The sequence below is a fragment of the Psammomys obesus genome, unplaced genomic scaffold (assembly GCF_907164565.1).
Source record: "Psammomys obesus unplaced genomic scaffold, mPsaObe1.curated_primary_1811, whole genome shotgun sequence".
In the NCBI taxonomy this organism is placed as follows: domain Eukaryota; kingdom Metazoa; phylum Chordata; class Mammalia; order Rodentia; family Muridae; genus Psammomys; species Psammomys obesus.
This window is the reverse complement of record NW_026591086.1, coordinates 16,325,998-16,331,997: the sequence shown is the minus strand read 5'-3', so window position 1 is coordinate 16,331,997 and position 6,000 is coordinate 16,325,998.

Here is a 6,000-nt window from a genome sequence, read left to right as displayed (position 1 = left end):
AGAACAATCTTGAATTCATACTTTTACTCATCAAATATTTCATCATTATTTTTAAGTAGAATAGCAAGCCTATTCTCAGGTAAAATATTCCACGGGGCTTTTTTTTTCAATCCTTTTTAAAATTTTTTTAAAAATTTACTTATTTTTTATTAATTACAGTTTATTCACTTTGTATCCCAGCTGTAGCCCCCTCCCTCATACCCTCCCAATCCTATCCTCCCTCCCTCATCTCTTCCCTGCCCCTCTCTAAGTCCACTGATATGGGAGGTCCTCCTCCCCTTCCATCTGACCCAACTTATCAGGTCTCATCAGGACTGGCTGCATTGTCCTCTTCTGTGGCCTGGTAAGGCTGCCCCTCACCCCCACTCCCACCCCCCGCCTCAAGGGGAGGTGATCAAAGAGCCAGCCATTGAGTTTATGTCAGAGACAGCACCTGTTCCCATTACTAGGGAAGTCACTTGGAGACTGAGCTGCCATGGGCTACATCTGTTCTAGGTTATCTCCATGCATGGTCCTTGGTGGGAGTATCAGTCTCGGAAAAGACCCCTTTGCCCAGATTTCTTGGTTCTGTTGCTCTCCTTGTAAAGCTCCTGTACCCTCCAAGGATCTCTTCCTGCTTTCATAAGATTCAGTGCACTCTGCCCAAAGTTTGGCTATGAGTCTCAGCATCTGCTTTGATACCCTTCTGGGTAGAATCTTTCAGAGGTCCTCTGTGATAGGTTCCTGTCCTGTTACCTGTTTTCTCCCTCTTCCGGAGTCCATCCTGTTTGCCTTTCTGAGTGAGGATGGATCATCTTACCCAGGTTCCTCCTTCTTGCTTAGCTTCTTTAGATGTACAGATTTTAGTTATGTTTATCCTATATTATATGTCTAATATCCACTTATAAGTGAGTACAACAAGGACATTTGCTCAACCATGTTCATAGCAGCTTTATTCGTAATAGAATCTGGAAACAACTCAGATGTCCCTCAACTAAGGAATGGATACAGAAATTGTGGTACATGTACACAATTGAATACTACTCAATAACTAAAAATAAGGAAGGATATCATTAAATTTGCAGGCAAATGGATGGAACTAGAAAAGATCGCCCTGAGTGAGGTATCCCAGAAGCAGAAAGACACACATGCTTCAATCCTTTTTAATAGTTTTTGCAAACACAGGGCTGCAAAATGTGGACTTTAATACCTAGTTTCTTTCACTTGGCATAACATGCTTGAAATTCGTTTGCGCTGTGGTATAGATCACCATATGCCACGCCTTTGTTTGATTGTTTGTTTCCCGAGTCAGGGTTTCTCTGTGTAGTCTTCGCTGTCTCGGACTTGCTTTGTAGACTTGCTTTGTGACCTCAAACTCACAGAGCTCTGCCTGCCTCTGCCTCCCCAAGTGCTGGCATCACATGTATGCACCACCACAGCCGGCTAAGCTATATGCCTTCTTCTAGTATTCCGTTATACAGATATACATTAAACTTAAGCACGTGCTTGGGCCGTTTCCAGCTTTTGCGTATGAGGAACACTGCTATAAACATCTACATGCAAGTTGTAACTGAGGCATATTTTTTCACTTTCTGTGGATCACGTGGTAATTCTGTGTTTACTATTTTAAGGACCTGCCAAAAGTTTCCAGTTGACTGTACCATTGTATATTTGCACCAACAGTGTATGTGGTTCCAACTTCTTTGTGGTACAAACTGAGCAGCGCTGATCTCACTATGTGATGCCCTTATCCTCAAGGAACCACTACCCTGATGAGATAAAAAGAAAACTGAGGTGGGGGGCTGAGAGAAGATTCAGTGATTCTTCCATTTGTTGCTCTTTTTTTAATTTAAATTTTATTTTTTTTCACAATTTATTCATTTTATATCTCGACTGAAGCCCCTCAACTCCCCAGTTCCAGCCCCCCTCCATCTTTTCCCCATCCCCTTCCCCTAGTCCACTGAAAGGGGGAGTTTTCCTGCTCTGCCATCTGCCCATAGCTTATCAAGTCTCATCAGGGCTGCCTGGACCTTCCTCCTTGGCCTGGCAAGGCCACATTGCCAGGGGCAAATGATCAAAGAGCAGGCAATAGAGTTCATGACAGAGGCAGCCCCTGTTCCCCTTACTCGGGAATCCACATGAAGACTGAGCTGCCTGTGGGCTACATCTGAGCAGGGGGTCTAGGTCCTCCCCATGCATGGTCCTTGGTTGGTGCACCAGTCTTTGCAGGCCATCCTGGGCCCAGGTTTTTTAGCTTTGTTGGTCTCCTTGTGGAGTTCCTATACCCTCCAGGTCTTTCTCTCTCCCCCTTTTTCCGTAAGACTCCTGCGCTCTGCCCAAAGGTTGGCAGTGAGTCTCAGCATCTGCTTAGATTCCCTGTTGGGTGGAGCCTTTCAGAGGCCCTCCATTGCTCTGAAAGGGGACCCAGCTTTAGTTCCTGGCACCCGGTGGTGACTTACAACCGTCCTAACTCCAGTCCCAAGGGAACTCAACACCCTCTTTCTGACCTGGTGACCTCTAAGGATACCAGGCATCCTCATGATACATGTACATGCAGGCAGGCAAGATGCTCAGACACATCAAATAAAGGAATCTTTTTAAAATTTGAGAAGGCCCAGAACTGGCTCAGCAGGCAAAGGCATCTGCTGCCAAGGCTGATAACCTGAGTCTGATCCTAGGTGCCCAGTGGTGGAAGGGGAGAACTGGGTCCTACAAGTTGTTCTCTGAACTGAGAGAGAGTGAGCAAGCGAGAGGGAGGGAGGAAGAGAGAGAGAGAGAATTCATTTTAATTTTAAAAAGGCAAACAGGTTAATTGCAGTAAAAAGCAAATAAGAAAGGAAAACATGAATAAGCAAAGTAAATTAACCTGAAAGTAACTGAAAAGTGAGAGTCTATCTAATGTGACCAGAAAAAAAAAAAAAAAAGCCTCTCCACTGTCTCTAACATGAACTCAGTGGCTGCCTCTTTGATCACCTCCCCCTGGGGGGTGCAGCCTTGCCAGGCCACAGAGGAAGATGATGCAGCCAGCCTTGATGAGACCTGATAAGCTAGGGTCAGGTAGATGAGGAGGAGAACCTCCCCTATCAGGGAACTAGGGGAGGGGCATGGGAGGAGATGAGGGAGGAAGGACAGAATTGGGAGAGGCTGAGGGAGGAGGCTACAGCGGACATACAAACTGAATAACTTGTAATAAATAAATAAATAGATAAAATTGAATTACAATTTTTAAAAAAGCCTCTCTGAGAAAGTAAGGCACATTTACTGAGATGTGGAGAGTTGAAATAGAAAAACAAGTATTAAAATTCCTAGGCACATTCAAGAGCCAACAAGAAGGCCAATGGTAGCTGAGCTTCAGTGAAGTGGCAGAGGGAGAGATGAAGTGGAGAAGTTAGCAGAGGCAATGGGACACTGGGAAGGTCTCTGAAATTTGCTTAAATCATCTTGTCTCCTACTCTCTTGCATGTCCATAAACACAGGTGTTCACAAACTTTCATTAAACATTCAGACATCTCCTGGTTGCACCTGGCAGGAACAATGGTAAAACAGACCGGGTGAATTAGCACAACTCTATTAATGGTCTAGAGGAAACACCTTAGGCATCACTGGCAACCTAACAAAGACTGTCACACATTTATTGAATATATCTTCCCAACTATTCAGGAATTATCAAGGCCCCAAAAAGAATAGCTGCAATTCACTCATTAATGAATTTAATGAATTAATTAATTTAAACCCAGACCTCATTCTTTAAAGGTCTAATTAATTGCTTTTCCATTCTATTAATTTGAAAATATTCCACTCCTAAACTTAAAACCCACAGGCACAAAATATTCTGCATGTTCCTATATTGTTTGAGTGTTCTGAAGTAAGATTTCTTTTTTCACATACCACAGTCACACTCAAGCTTTTCAGAGACAGAACTGGATGTGGGAGAACACATCTGTTAAGCTGGGCCATGACAGTAAGACTCAGCCCTACAGTAACAATAACAGCACAAAACAAAGAGACAAAAATGCTTGTAAAACTGTCCTGATATAAAAGGTTGCTGCTTGATTAACAGTAACCTAGCCAATTACAAAGTTTCAAATCCCTGCCCCTCTCCTGCTGCCACCATCTTCCTCCAGGCACTGTCTGTGCCTGCCACACCAGACTTCCTGCAGGTCTCCTGATCCTATGTCCCTCTCCACCTCAGATTTTATGATTTACATTTCCCACTGGGAGAAATCCAACCAGTTCTTCCAGATACAGGGCAAACACTAGCCATTCTTGCCCTTCCCCTGGAGCCAAACCTCCGCCTAATCTCGTCAATTCTGTACCTCAGACCCTGCCTGAGCGAATATCCCCACCTGACCCAGAGCTTGACAGAGGACATTTGGGGCAGGAATGCTGTCACCCTACCACTGCCCTAACCTCACCCTCACGGAGTACGCCCACCTGCCATCACATACTGTTCAGTTTACAATAACAGACACTTCAGCACAAGTCAAGCAAGTCCTTACAAAAATTAAAGCAGAGCTGGGCGCCTTTTCTTCGGAGTCTGGAGAGAAGGCTTTCAGTGCCTGGTTCTTAATGCACACAAAACTGTTGAATAAAAATTCCTACTCCCATTACCTAGACAAGATCTACCTAAACCCTGTGAAGGATGTGTTGCTATGGAGAACGTAGGGTGCTGCTAGAGAGGTTTTGGGCACTTGTGTCTCCTGCGGAGAGGAAGGTTTGATTCCCTGGCACCAAAACACAACCATCCAGAAGTCCAGTTCCAAAGGATCTGACACATTCTGCCCTCCCTGGACAGCAGGCACCCCACGTGGTGCACATGCCGACAAAACGTTCATGCACATAAACATTTTTAATTAACTTTTTTTTTTTTTTTCCTGAAATCTAGTCAGGCCTGGTGCCACAATGCCTGTAATCCGAGTCTGAAGCGGCGGGAAGATCAAGAGTTCAAGGTTATCCTCATCACCACAGAGATTTTGAGGCTATCCCAGGCTACAAGAGCAGATGTCTCAATGCCCACCTTATCCTAGCCCCCAGAAAGAATCCAAACAGGCCCTGAGGCACAAGCCTGCACTCTCACTGCTTGAGAAGCAATGGCAGGAGGATCACAAATCCCAGCACTCTGGGCTCCCAGTGAGTTCTAGGCCATCTTGGGCCACATGTAAAATCATACTTAATATAATGATGATGAGGAGGAGGAGGAGAGAGACTATAAAGGACAGCTTACGGCTCTAAAGCTAGAATACAACTGAGGTCAAAGACCTAAGCAGGTCCCACAGCTAGTCACCGGAGTCAGAATGGGGTAGCAGGGACCTCAAAACATCCGTAGGGTACCTGACATGGGTAAACACACAGATATTTTACGTAAGGTTTTAAATATTTGCCAACGGGGTTTTCTAGCTTTAACTTTTTGAGGGAAGGCTAATTAACCCCTAATCACACAGATCACATTAACAGTTATTTTTCAAACTCAGCGGTGCCAGTTAAGGCTATAAAATATTTTGAGAACACACAAACACAAGCCAAAACTTCTGCTCACTCATGGCTCTGACCAGAAACCTATCCGCGGGAGTCAGTTTTTCCTTATTTGTGCCCAAAGGCCCGACAGACTAAACATTACAGCCGCCCCAATCTTCTAATTTCGACTTGCACTTGAGATAACGCTTTTGTTTCGTTCTCGGCGCTCGGGCTGCTGACACAGCTGGGTCCCTTCTCTGTAATAAACACAGGGCTTCTATATTTAAAAGTACACTGCAACTTTGTTATAACATCCCTCCCGAGTCTCCGGGCTAGTTTTCTGTCTCCCAGGCTCCGCCTCCATCCACCCCATGATTCTTTTTTAATCAGTGACGCTCCAAAACAGCCTCCCAGAAAGTGGATTCTGTTCTTTAAAGACAACTCATCACAGTGGTATTTTTTTTTCTTCCCCGCAGCTTGTCGCGTGTTTGAAGAGTAAAAAGGGAGTTAGAAGGGTGGGGAGGGGGGGACAGTTTCTGCAGAGGCCTCGTCTTGAGGCTGGGCGTG